Here is a 14,561-nt window from a genome sequence, read left to right as displayed (position 1 = left end):
GGACAAGCACAGAACACACTACTGGACCAGAGCAGCATGCTTCCTCCCTCAGGACAAGCACCGAAAAAACTACCAGAGCAGCATGCTTCCTCACTCTGGACAAGCACAGAACACATTACCAGACCAGAGCAACATGCTTCCTCCCTCAGGACAAGCATAGAACACACTGCCAGACCTGGCAGCATACTTCCTCCCTCAGGACAAGCACCGAAAAAATTACCAGAGCAGCATGCTTCCTCCCTCTGGACAAGCACAGAACACACTACCGGACCAGAGCAGTATGTTTCCTCCCTCAGGACAAGCACGGAAAAAACTACCAGAGCAGCATGCTTCCTCCCTCTGGACAAGCACAGAGCACATTACCAGACCAGAGCAGCATGCTTCCTCCCTGAGGACAAGCATAGAACACACTACAAGACCAGGGCAGCATGCCTCCTCCCTCAGGACAAGCACAGAACATAATACCAGACTGGAGCAGCATGCTTCCTCCCTCATGACAAGCATAGAACACACTACAAGACCAGGGCAGCATGCCTCCTCCCTCAGGACAAGCACAGAACATAATACCAGACCGGGCAGCATACTTCCTCCCTCAGGACAAGCACAGAACACACTACCAGACCACAGCAGCATGCTTCCTTCCTCAGGACAAGCACAGAACACACTATCGGACCAGAGCAGCAAGCTTCCTCCCTCAGGACAAGCACAGAACACACTACAAGACCAGGGCAGCATGCCTCCTCCCTCAGGACAAGCACAGAACATAATACCAGACTGGAGCAGCATGCTTCCTCCCTCATGACAAGCTCAGAACACACTACCGGACCAGAGTATCATGCTTCCTCCCTCAGCCCAGGCACAGAACACAATACTGGTCAGGGCAGCATGCTTCCTCCCTCAGGACAAGCACAGAACACAATACTGGCCAGGGCAGCATGCTTCCTAGCTCAGGACAAGCACAATACACACTACCAGACCGCAGCAGCATGCTTCCTCCCTCAGGACAAGCACAGAACACACTTCTGAACCGGGCAGCATGCTTCCTCCCTCACTACAAGTACAGAGCACCCCTTTTCCCCCGAACCAGAGCAGCATGCTTCCTCTCTCAGGACAAGCACAGAACATAATACCAAACTGGAGCACAATGCTTCCTCCCTCAGGACAAGCACAGAACACACTATCAGACCTGGGCAGCATGCCTCCTTCTTTAGGACAAGCACAGAACACACTACCGGACCAGTGCAGCGTGGGTCTTCCCTCAGGAAAAGCACAGAACACACTACTGGACCAGAGCATCATGCTTCCTCCCGCAGGACAAGCACCAAAAAAACTACAAGAGCAGCATGCTTCCTCCCTCTGGACAAGCACAGAACACACTACCGGACCAGTGCAGCATGCTTCCTCCCTCAGGACAAGTACAGAACACACTACCAGACCAGTGCAGCATTTCTTCCTCCCTCATGACAAGCTCAGAACACACTACCGGACCAGAGCATCATGCTTCCTCCCTCAGCACAAGCACAGAACACAATACTGGACCAGAGCAGCATGCTTCCTCTCTCAGGACAAGCACAGAACATAATACCAAACTGGAGCACAATGCTTCCTCCCTCAGGACAAGCACAGAACACACTATCAGACCTGGGCAGCATGCCTCCTTCTTTAGGACAAGCACAGAACACACTACCGGACCAGTGCAGCGTGGGTCTTCCCTCAGGACAAGCACAGAACACACTACTGGACCAGAGCATCATGCTTCCTCCCGCAGGACAAGCACCAAAAAAACTACAAGAGCAGCATGCTTCCTCCCTCTGGACAAGCACAGAACACACTACCGGACCAGTGCAGCATGCTTCCTCCCTCAGGACAAGTACAGAACACACTACCAGACCAGTGCAGCATTTCTTCCTCCCTCATGACAAGCTCAGAACACACTACCGGACCAGAGCATCATGCTTCCTCCCTCAGCACAAGCACAGAACACAATACTGGACCAGGGCAGCATGCTTCCTCCCTCAGGACTAGCACAGAACACACCAACAGACCAGAGCAGCATGCTTCCTCCATCAGGAGAAGCACAGAACACACTACCAGACTAGAGCAGCATGTCTCCTTCATCAGGACAAGCACAGAACACACTACCAGACCAGGGCAGCATGCTTCCTCCCTCAGGACAAGTACAGAACACCCCCCGGACCAGAGCAGCATGCTTCCTCCCTCAGGACAAGCATAGAACACACTACCAGACCGGGCAGCATACTTCCTCCCTCAGGACAAGCACAGAACACACTACCAGACCACAGCAGCATGCTTCCTCCCTCAGGACAAGCACAGAACACTCTCTCAGACCAGAGCAGCATGCTTCCTTCCTCAGGACAAGAACAGAACACACCACCAGACCAGGGTACCATGCTTCCTCCCTCAGGACAAGCTCAAAACACACTACCGGACAATAGCAACATGCTTCCTCCCTCAGGACAAGCACAGAACAAACTACTGGAACTGGGCAGCATGCTTCCTCCCTCAAAACAAGCACAGAACACACTATCATACAAAAGCGGCATGCTTCCTTCCTCAGGACAAGCAGAGAATACACCACAAGACCAAAGCAGCATGCTTTCTCCTTCAGAACAAGTGCAAAACACCCCACACATCAGAGCAGCATGCTTCCTCCCTCAGGACAAGCACAGAACACACTCCCGGACCAGAGCAGCATGCTTCCTCCCTCAGGACAAGCACAGAACATAATACCAGACTGGAGAAGCATGCTTCCTCCCTCAGGACAAGCACAGAACACACTACCAGACCCAGGCAGCATGCCTCCTTCCTCAGGACAAGAACAGAACACATTACTGGACCAGAGCAGCATGCTTCCTCCCTCAAAACAAGCACAGAACACACTACCAGCCCAGCGCAGCAAGCCTCCTCCCTCAGGAAAAGCACAGAACTCACTACCAGAGTAGAGCAGCATGCTTCATCCCTCAGGTCAAGCTCAAAACATACTACCGGACCAGAGCAGCATGCTTCCTCCCTCAGGACAAGCACAGAACAAACTACCAGACCAGAGCAGCATGTCTCCTTCATCAGGACAAGCACAGAACACACTACCAGACCAGAGCAGCATGCTTCCTCCCTCAGGACAAGCACAGAACACACTACCAGACCAGGGCAGCATGCTTCCTCCCTCAGGATAAGCATAGAAAACACGACTGGACAGGGCAGCATGTATCCTCCCTCAGGACAAGCACAGAACACACTACCGGACCACAACAGCATGCTTCTTCCCTCAGGACAAGCACAGAACACACTACCAGCCCAGAGCAGCATGCATCCTCCCTCAGGACAAGCACAGAACACTCCACCAGACAAGGACAGCATGCATCCTCCCTCAGGACAGTCGCAGAACACACTACCAGACAAGGACAGCATGCATCCTCCCTCAGGACAGTCGCAGAACACACTACCAGACAAGGACAGCATGCATCATCCCTCAGGACAGGCGCAGAACACACTACCAGACAAGGACAGCATGCATCCTCCCTCAGGACAGGCGCAGAGCACACTACCAGACAAGGACAGCATGCATCATCCCTCAGGACAGGCGCAGAACACACTACCAGACAAGGACAGCATGCATCATCCCTCAGGACAGGCGCAGAACACACTACCAGACAAGGACAGCATGCATCCTCCCTCAGGACAGGCGCAGAGCACACTACCAGACAAGGACAGCATGCATCATCCCTCAGGACAGGCGCAGAACACACTACCAGACAAGGACAGCATGCATCCTCCCTCAGGACAGGCGCAGAGCACACTACCAGACAAGGACAGCATGCATCCTCCCTCAGGACAAGCACAGAACACACTACCGGACCCGGGCAGCAAGCTTCCTCCCTCAGCACAAGCAAAGAACACACTACTAGTCTTATATCTCATCATGGTTACAGACTACAAACAAACCTTGCATGTCGTCTGATCTTGTCCTTATTGGGGGAAATGGGGAATAAGTCACTGGTTTTCGTTGTTGAGACACAGGTGTACTGAGACTTATTTACAAGCAATTCTCCATAGGGAAAAAAGTATTCAAGAAGACATCCAAAAGTATTCAGATATATCTGTCCCCTAAAAACTCAGGGGGTTTGGACAACTTTAATGTGGGGCCTTTATAGCCTGTTCAGTTCAGTCTCCAATTACTCAATAGTGAAGCAAGTGATATCTGGCAGCCACTCCATCTTCTCCTCCTAATAAAGCTGCATGTCAGTGTGGGGGGGGGGGGAGTGATAAATGCTAGGACCCCATTCATACAGCAGGTCCCTCATGGGAATGGTCAGTTTAACATCTATCTGACCCCATTTTTTCTTTCTCTTGTAATGATGTAATTTGAACGTGAATAGGTCCAGATCATTATCTGGCTACCGATCCGGGGGTTAATTGTCTAGAAGAGGATGTAGATCACCAAACAAAGCTGCGTTCTCTCACATCGCAGCCTCCTGCTACTCAACGCCATATCCTGACTTCCGAGTCCCATACAGACTTGTATCACTATCATGATCTCTTCACTTGTTTACCCCTCATTAACATTGAACATGGCGTCCAAAAAAGATTTAAAGAAAAAGCTTACTGCTACTAAAAGGCTTTAGCAGCTCATGATTAGGATACTTTCTAAAAACTCTGCAGAACAGACACCAATAATCATACAGATGTAGCAAGCATTGACTTGACACATCCCGTCAAATTATTGAGGTGGCACCTTGGCACCAGATGTTAAGCTATTTGCTAGATGTGTATGTAGCACCCTGAGGATTCGGCTGCTACAGGGGTATTGCACCTCAACCCAGAGGTGTGATATTCCACTCCCGGGTAAGGATGGAGTGTGGAACTGAGCTCAGATAGACTGCATGCACTACATACATCCCATTTCAGAGGAGCAGGCCGACGGTACTCCCACTTAGAAATGTGCAGGTACAACCGAGCCTGTTCCTGGCTGGAGTGGGAGGGGGGTGGTACATCCCATGTAGTGTAGGGGCAGATAGGGGGAGCAGTCTGGGTAGTGATAGGAGCTCATTGGGTGCTGGTCACCTGAGCTCACACATAGAGGGATATATAAGGAGGGCACCAACTTAGATCAGGGTCAGTCAGCTGCAGAGGACAAGTTCAGACGCAGAAAGTGAGTTGGAGAGGAGAGAGAAGGAAACAGCAGCCCTGGAGAGAGAGAGAGTGGAGCAGAGAAAGACCCAGAGGGGGAAGACTGAAGGGACCCAAGAACCCAAATTAGAGCACCGGGTGAGGAGTCAGCATCAGGGTACCGGAACCCAAGCTGGTGGGGGCAAAAACAATCCCTAGCCAGAGACCGGAGATCGTGGGCAGCGTTTGCCACGGTCACCCACCACATTCACCCCGAAGGCACACCACATGAAGGGTCAGGGAACCCAGGGCCAAGGGTGTCCCAACAGAAGGCCCGAGGGAGCTGGACCTAGGTGAATCACTGGTGGGGACGGCTGAAGAAAGGACAGAGGGAGAGCTCAGGGCCACGCTCCGGACTTGTTTGGGGGTTGGCTGGATCCAGGACCTGGTGGACGCAGCACGGCTCGGGTGGTCACTAGCAGCTGGAGTGACCAGTACAACATCTGCAGTAAGTAAACACCCTTAACTGCACAACCCGAGTCTGTCTTCATTGCCGGCTGCACCGCACCACCACAACCCCCATCCTCTGCGCCTGTCCCCTCTGAGGCTATACCCCTCCCGTTGGGGGTTATCCCACCAAGCTGCGCATCCACCATCAGCCTCAGCGGACCCTGCTGCAGCGGCGGCCACAGTGACCGCATTACAACGGGTGGCGTAGTCGACACAAAAGAACTTTAGTAACATCTGTAAAGCTGCCACATAACACTGAGCTTGACGCCCTGGGCACGGGACCGGGTCACAGCCGCTCGGAGACTACAACCCCCCCCATCTGATCCGGTGCCGGGTATTCCCCTCAAAAAGGAATATGTCCCAGGGGGCGCGTCAACTTTGGCGTAGTCGGCAGGATTACGTGCCCGCAACACCCGGGTACTGCGTGCCTGAAGAAAAGTGCAAGTTTACCTCAGAAAGAAGTCTCCCGCCGGTTCCGGAGGGTCCACGCCATCGGACTCCATCACCAGTCGTTTCCCGCCGATTGTCCGCCATTTCCAGCTTGTTCCCGCCATCTGCCGAGTTTCCCGCCACTGGGAAGCGATTCCCGCCAAAACCGCAGATTTCCCGCCTTGGAAGAGCAGCGGACGCCATTATGGGCGTGCCAAAGGAGGGCAGGAGGCCACCTCCCATCGTGGGCCAGGACAGAAAATGGCGCCAAAAGTGGAAACCGCCCCCACCAACAGAGACTGTGATGCTGGAGGTGTCTGTCAGCGTGAAAGAACTCCCCCTGGAGCTGACAGTCACCGAGTTGCCCCGGGACCGCCCTCTAAGTGGGAGGAGACGAAAGAGAAGAGAAAAGATGGGTGTCGCTTGGAGCAGTCTGGAGCGAGCGCACCCGGAGGCAAGAGGTCTAACGAGGAGTAGCGGAGGAGCTCACCCGGAGATGGAGAGAAAGCAGAACAGCACCGGCCCGCTGGCCAGGAGTCTGCTAGAGACCGAGGAAGGAGGGCAGAGCAGCACCGGCCCGCTGGCCAGGAGCCTGCCGGAAGCAGAGCAGAGCAGCACCGACCCGATGGTCAGGAGCCTGCTAGAGTCCACAACCCCGCTAGGTCTAGCGGAGATCCTAGCGCAGCTCCCCCGAGACCGGGAGTGTGCACAAACTGCCCTGGAGGGCCTCGCAAGGAGGATGGCCCGGGTACAGCGTGAGATACTGGCGGAGTGGAGCCGGGAGATAGCCCAGCAAGCAGAGACCAGTCAACGGAGCACGCTACCCTGGAAGAGGAAGCAGACCGCCTCTGAGGATGGCGCGGGAGGACCCAAGGCCGGAGACGGCGCCGAGGAGGGAGCCGAACGCATGGAGGCAGGTAAAGGGGACGCCTATACCCCAAGCCGTGACACCGCTTACCTGCCCCAGCTCCCCGTCGCAGAGCCCGAAAGTCCCCCTGCTGTGCCCGTAGCCGCCATGTCACCGCCATGGACTAGGCCCCGACCGGAAGCCGCCGCAGCGACCCCTGTGACGTCACGCGCCTCGACCCGGAGCGTGACAAAGCAGGAATTACCACCAGCCTGGTCGCAAGGCCTAGTACCCCCGGGCGCCGCACCACCAACAGCGCCCCCCACCTCCGCGGAGCCTCCGGCCTGGCCGCAAGGCCAGGTAGCCCAGGGCGCCGCCGTCCTAACGGTGCCCTTCACCTTCCAGGTGCCCCAGGCCTGGCCGCAAGGCCTGGGCAACCCGGGCGCCACCACCACCGCGCCCGCGCCCGCAATACCAAGGGTGCCACACCTGGGGGAGGACCTCTTCAGCCAGCTCACATGGCCGGACGGGCGACCCTTCATCTGGCCCGAAGGATACCATGAGCTGGAGCGGCAACAAAGACTAGGGCCCTTGTGTGAGCCCCTGATCCCGGCTCCGAAGCCCGTGACTCGGGTCTCGCCTCCTTTAGAAGAAGCCCAATTCGTGTGGGACCCCACGGGAGAAGATTTGATGGGGTTCACCGGAGAAACTCGGGCAGTCGCCGCTGAGCGTACTGAGTGTTGTCGTCAGCAGCTAGCAGAGTTTAAGAGAGAACGGGAGGAGAGGCGGGTCAGAGAACAACAGGCCCAAATCCGGAGCGCGGAGCAGAAGAGCCGGACTAGGAGGAACCCCCGTGCAGCGCATTGTCCCCGCACCATCGGGACAGTGATAAAGTTCAACCCGCAGCATGGGTGGGGCTTTATTCGGGACCGTAACAACCGCGGTGACGTTTTTGTGACTCGCAGAGACGTCGAGTCCCACCTGCCGGAAGGTCACAAAGGCCGTGACCTCTACGTCGGAGACGAAGTCACTTTCACCCGGCACAAGTGTGCCAAAGGACCTTACGCCCTCCACGTACACCGCTTGACGGAGGAGGAGTTGCGGTACGGAGAGGAGGAGCCAGAGGACCCGGACGGGTCTGAAGCAACACCGTATCACCAAGAGAAAGCAGGAGGGAGCCGTCGTTGAGGACGGGAGTAGAGACTGTATATAGTTGCCTGTCGGGGCACAGTGAACCGTTGCTGCTAAAATAGTCCCCGTTGGGACCAGTGAACTGTTTACCCGTTAACCCCTTCATCCTACAGGCTGAGGACTGTGAGCAGCCATTCCCTTCCCTCTACCTGGCCGAGGACTGAGAGCGGCCAACTTTCCCTGTATATAGTTGCGCTTCCTAAAGCGCCCCCTACCGGTTTTATAGAAAACCAGTTTTTCTAAGAGACTGTCGCACTTTTCCCGGACACACGTTGCACAGTGTCCGGAGGAGGAACCAGAGACAAGAGAAGTCTACGAGAATGTTTATATAAAAAAGTTTTATATATATAATGTTTTATATGTTTTATATGTTTATATGAAAAAAAATTGTATGTTTTGGTGTTTTATGTCTTTACAGCCCGAGGACGTGCTGTGATTTACCAGGGGGGAATGTAGCACCCTGAGGATTCGGCTGCTACAGGGGTATTGCACCTCAACCCAGAGGTGTGATATTCCACTCCCGGGTAAGGATGGAGTGTGGAACTGAGCTCAGATAGACTGCATGCACTACATACATCCCATTTCAGAGGAGCAGGCCGACGGTACTCCCACTTAGAAATGTGCAGGTACAACCGAGCCTGTTCCTGGCTGGAGTGGGAGGGGGGTGGTACATCCCATGTAGTGTAGGGGCAGATAGGGGGAGCAGTCTGGGTAGTGATAGGAGCTCATTGGGTGCTGGTCACCTGAGCTCACACATAGAGGGATATATAAGGAGGGCACCAACTTAGATCAGGGTCAGTCAGCTGCAGAGGACAAGTTCAGACGCAGAAAGTGAGTTGGAGAGGAGAGAGAAGGAAACAGCAGCCCTGGAGAGAGAGAGAGTGGAGCAGAGAAAGACCCAGAGGGGGAAGACTGAAGGGACCCAAGAACCCAAATTAGAGCACCGGGTGAGGAGTCAGCATCAGGGTACCGGAACCCAAGCTGGTGGGGGCAAAAACAATCCCTAGCCAGAGACCGGAGATCGTGGGCAGCGTTTGCCACGGTCACCCACCACATTCACCCCGAAGGCACACCACATGAAGGGTCAGGGAACCCAGGGCCAAGGGTGTCCCAACAGAAGGCCCGAGGGAGCTGGACCTAGGTGAATCACTGGTGGGGACGGCTGAAGAAAGGACAGAGGGAGAGCTCAGGGCCACGCTCCGGACTTGTTTGGGGGTTGGCTGGATCCAGGACCTGGTGGACGCAGCACGGCTCGGGTGGTCACTAGCAGCTGGAGTGACCAGTACAACATCTGCAGTAAGTAAACACCCTTAACTGCACAACCCGAGTCTGTCTTCATTGCCAGCTGCACCGCACCACCACAACCCCCATCCTCTGCGCCTGTCCCCTCTGAGGCTATACCCCTCCCGTTGGGGGTTATCCCACCAAGCTGCGCATCCACCATCAGCCTCAGCGGACCCTGCTGCAGCGGCGGCCACAGTGACCGCATCACAACGGGTGGCGTAGTCGACACAAAAGAACTTTAGTAACATCTGTAAAGCTGCCACATAACACTGAGCTTGACGCCCTGGGCACGGGACCGGGTCACAGCCGCTCGGAGACTACAACCCCCCCCATCTGATCCGGTGCCGGGTATTCCCCTCAAAAAGGAATATGTCCCAGGGGGCGCGTCATGTAGCCCTGTCCTCATCTGTACCTCTCGTAGGATCAGTGTATTCCTCTGCTAAAATCCTGCTTGTTTCCATTAATCCAATACAAGTTAAATAAAGCAGCAGCAAGCATGCTAGATCATCAATGCATTCCAACATGTGATCATGTGGGTGAGAGGGAAAGGGGTCTCGAGATCGGTGAGGGTCCCAGTGAGGAGTTTAAGACAAGAAGCAGAAATTTGAGGTGGAAATCTCTTCTGGCAGGAACAAGAAGTAACCTGACAAATCCTATCAGGGACACAGGACGATGGAAATCTGCTTACGAAGTTGTGGCAAATTCCTGCAAATATTTCCTTACAGAAAAATCCAGCTATTCGGATACCTCGGATTGTTAGCTTCACTTCACTTCATTTTTGATGGCGGTTCTAATGTGTATGGAGGTGTAGCCCCCATGATAGTTGAAAGAAGACACAATTCCATCAAGTTCAACTTATAACCTAACATGTTGATCCAGAGGAAAGCAAGAGCCCCACTATGCAGATGCTAATTGTCCCATAATAAGGGAAAAATTCCTTCCTGACTCTACATATGGCAGTCAGACTAGTTTTGCACATCATTGTCGCATCTCCAGAAATTAGTACCCATAACCTGTAATATTATATTTATCAAAAAAGACATCCAGGCCTTCCTTGAACTTTTGTAGTGAATCAACCAATACAACATATTCATATTATGGCAATGAATTCCATAGTTTCACTGTTCGTACAGAAAATAATCCAGTGTCTTACTGCACATACAGTAAAGAATCCGTACAATAATAAAATACAGTCTCGCTGCTCATACAGGAAAGTATACAGAATATCACTGCTCACACAGTAAAAATACAGTCTTACTTTTCTTATAGCAAAGAATCCACAGTATCACTGCTTGTAACAGTAAAGAATAATGTCTCACTACTGATAACAGAAAAGAATCCAGAGTCTCACTGCTTGTACAGTAAATAATTCTTACTCACATTGCTCGTAAAGCTAAAGAATCTCTAGTTTCACTTGTCATATTGTGAAGAATCATTGTCTGTAATGATTAAACTATCTGTCCTGTAGATGTAGACGATGCCTGCTTGTCCATAGTCTCACTGCTCCTACAGTAATGAATACAGATCCTCACTGATCATAGCAGTAAAGAATACATATTCTCATTGCTCGTACAGTAAAGAATACAGTCTCACTAGTGATAACAGTAAATAGTCCAAAGTCTCACTGCTTTTACAGTAACAATTTCCTACTTTCACTGCTTGTAATAGTAAAGTATCCATAGTCTCACTGCTCGTACAGTAAAGAATAGAGTCTTGCTAATGATAACACTAAATAATCCATAATGTCATTGCTTTTACAGTAAAGATTTTCTACTCTCACTGCTCGTAACAGTAAAAAATCCATAGTCTCACTGCTCGTACACTAAAGAATCCATAATCTCACTACTGATAACAGTAAAGAATCCAGTCTCACTGCTTGTACAGTAAATAATTCCTACTCTCACTGCTTGTAAAACTAAAGAATCCATAGTCTAACTGCTCATACTATAAAGAATCACTGTTTGTGATGACTAAAGCTTCTGTCCTGTAGATTTAGAGGATGCCCGCTTGTCACCGTTGTAGGTCTATGTGATGATTGGGGAAGGATTGGGCAGTATGAATTAAAATGCCCAATAGTTTTGTTTTCAGGGAAGATTAGCCACATCCAGACAAGTCTTGCAGCAGCTTACTTTCCTCTCCCCATTGAAAACACGTGAACATTTAGCCGAACATTGATGTGTATGGGGCTGATACAGCAACGCTCATTTTTCTGACCGCTGACCTCACCCTCAATGAGCGGAATCTACTCATTTTATTTTACAATTTTTAATGCTATTTATAGTTTGGAAGCTACCAGAAAAAAAAATTAAAATGTATTTTTTTGTTTTTTTATATTTTTCCTTTTTCTACTAGTAGAACATATAATAATATAAACCATTTAAAAATCTGGCAATTACTCGATGTCTTCCATACCTGTAGCCCGCCCCTTGTAGAGTCCCAGATACTGGGGTTGTGTTACTTAATCTCAGCTCCTTCACTTCAGTTTTTCTTTAAAACTTCCTTATTTTCATGATCCAAAGGACTTTCCACTTTGCAAAGTTTCTTTCAGTAAGGGACAGTCCACACTTGACTCATCTCAGTGCATTTCCAGAAACAAAACCACACTGCAATTAATCTGGCAGCGTTTCCTTCACCCAGTTCCTGTCCGTCATAGACCACCACCGACATATATATATATATATTTTTTACACTTTTATTTTTTGCTTGTTTCGTAAGGAAAGTGGAATTGTGAAAACGTTCCATTATGTATCTATCGCATGGGGGACCCAGGACATGTACTCAGTCTATGATGTTATGATGCAGCGCACAAGAGTTTTGCAACTTTAACATCCTGGCGAGCGCGGCTAGATATCGCATTAGTTCTAGCCTTTCCTGCGAAACAATGTAACCTCTATCACCGAGTTGTCACCCAGCTTTCCTGCACCACTGAAAGGCAAAACAGCAATAAAAAAAAAGTCTACATCACTTGCTCCAAAGATTGCTAAATACGTAAAAAGTTTTCACGCCCCCTCCCCAAAATATAAAACAAGAACCACGCTTGAGATTGAGCCGAGTGCTAGTTATACAATTTGCCCTAATATTTGCTGCACAGTTTAAGCTAATGTGGAAATTCCCTTTAAATAGTCATTGCCCTTTTGCAGGGTTTTATGCTGCAAACAAAGAGACTAGTTGCATTTACCTTTGACTCCTTTACGGCTTGTCTGCCATCCACCTGCAAGGAGGCAGGAATTCAGAATCGGTGGTCCCTAGAGATGCCAGGTGTTCATCTGACCCATGTCACACACATCTTGTGTAAGGAAAGTGCTGTGTGTCAGGGACAGGCTGTGACAGAGAGAAGGGGAGGATACCATACACCTCTTACCCTCCCAGGGAGGACGGCCAAATGCGATCCTTTCCTGTCAGATGAGGACATACACTTGTATAATAGGCAAATGCATAAGCTACAATCGCCTAAAATCTTATGGCAGATGGAAAGCATCTGATGGCAAGGCGGCACAAATTTAATCCCCCTATTGGAACATTTCCAATAATTTGTACGTAAAAGGGAATCACGATTATCTTGCAGTGTAAACAGATATAAACTTGTTCGTCGGGTATGATGGTTTTTTTAAAGCTTGCTTAAAAATCATAGTTCTCTGCACCACATTGTCCTGTGTAAACAGGACTCGTGCTGCCGAGAACGACAACTACTGCATGATCTACTACATATCGCTCAGTGCGTATCATCTAGCATGGTCAGAAGCTTAATTGATAAATATTTACCGATCGGCAGTCGTTCGTTGGGTGAAATTGTTTTTTTTTAAAGCTTGCTTAAAAATCATAGTTCTCGGCACAACATTGTCCCGCGTAAACAGGAGTCGTGCTGCCAAGTACAACGACCACTGAATGATCTACTACATATCGTTTAGTGCGTATCATTTAGCATGGTCAGAAGATTAATCGCTAAACATTTACCAATCGGCAGTCGTTCGTCGGGTGAAATGATTTTTTTAAAGCTTGCATAAAAATCATTGTTCTCGGCACCACACCGTCCTACGTAAATAGGACTCGCGCTGCCAAGAACAACAGCTACTGAATGATCTACTACATATCGCTCAGTGCGTATCGTTTAGCACGGTCAGAAGATTAATCGATAAACATTTACCGATTGGCAGTCATTTAGTGCCACCGGTCAGTTCATGTAAACGTACCATTATCCAGTCCTTTACTAGAACTATTTTAACTGTTTTTAGCCATCTGCAGCTCAATGCACACAAGGAAACCTGAGAAGCTTGCAATATAGAGATTATTTACACCTTCCTCCCATATGGAAGAAGCTAAATAGCAATGTTAGATGGACCTCTACTAACTAAGGCGGTGTTCACACAGAGCGTTTTTGCAGCGTTTTTTAATGCAAATTAAAGCTGTCGGAGCCGGCTGCTGCCGGGGTCACGTGATGCCTGGTGAGCAGCCAGCGATAGCGCCGCTCGCGGGCAATAAAGAACACGCAAGGTAATTACAAAAAGACTTGTTTACACAATTTAAATCGATGGAGGCATTGTTAATAGTGGAATACCGACCAAATACTGAACGTGTGAACATGGTTTAAAAGTCAATATCAAGTCATCAACAAGCATTGCCAGAATCTCAATTTGCAGACACATGTTTTGGGGTGTTTGCTCCTGCTCAGTACAAAGCAAAAAAAACAATGCAAATCACATTTCAAAAACGCTATGAAAATGCAGCAAAACAGGCATTTTGAGTGCAGCTTTTTTTTTTACTGCCAAGAAAGCTGGTTTCGGCTGCAGAAAAAATTCAGCAAAAACGCAATGTGTGAACGATCTTATAGACAATCTATAGGAGGACTGTCAGCGGCAATCCATCAAAGGGGGGGGGGATTTCATCCAGTCCGAGCCTATTGTTCTTTCCAAGACTAGTGGTGATGACAGCTATGTTGTGTGTGTAGCAAGAAACTTGGTCATTTGTCGGGGGATAATGACTTGTTTATACCTACACAGTAGGATGTTTTGGGGGTTAACAAGCCCACACCCTGCTCCGAGTGATGTCTATGTGGTTAAAACAGGAACCAGTGGCTTCTTTCATCAACAGTTTACTGTAACAGCCCCTTATAGTGTGAGTGCCGCCATATGAGGAAGATGAGCAATTTGTATGGTCACATACCCAAAGCCTAGTC

The 14,561-nt window shown here is 50.3% G+C and overlaps 1 protein-coding gene across 2 annotated transcripts in view; it reads right to left on the bottom strand.

The window, feature by feature from the left end:
- PIK3R5 (phosphoinositide-3-kinase regulatory subunit 5) overlaps nucleotides 1–12,734 on the bottom strand; it is a 140,892-nt gene extending 128,158 nt beyond the window's left edge. Inside the window, exon 1 of one of the 2 annotated variants that reach the window (XM_073682461.1) lies at nucleotides 12,567–12,734. The gene's annotated coding sequence lies outside the window, so the exon portion shown is untranslated. Of the gene's footprint in view, nucleotides 1–11,800; nucleotides 12,203–12,566 lie in introns of those variants that run through there. The other variant, XM_073682462.1, reaches the window with a different exon arrangement.
- Nucleotides 12,735–14,561: the final 1,827 nt, after the last annotated feature.

Source organism: Phyllobates terribilis, unplaced genomic scaffold (genome assembly GCF_046119375.1).
Source record: "Phyllobates terribilis strain yellow unplaced genomic scaffold, ASM4611937v1 Scaffold_5__5_contigs__length_657084704, whole genome shotgun sequence".
Classification (NCBI taxonomy): domain Eukaryota; kingdom Metazoa; phylum Chordata; class Amphibia; order Anura; family Dendrobatidae; genus Phyllobates; species Phyllobates terribilis.
This window is presented reverse-complemented; position numbering and strand designations above follow the sequence as displayed.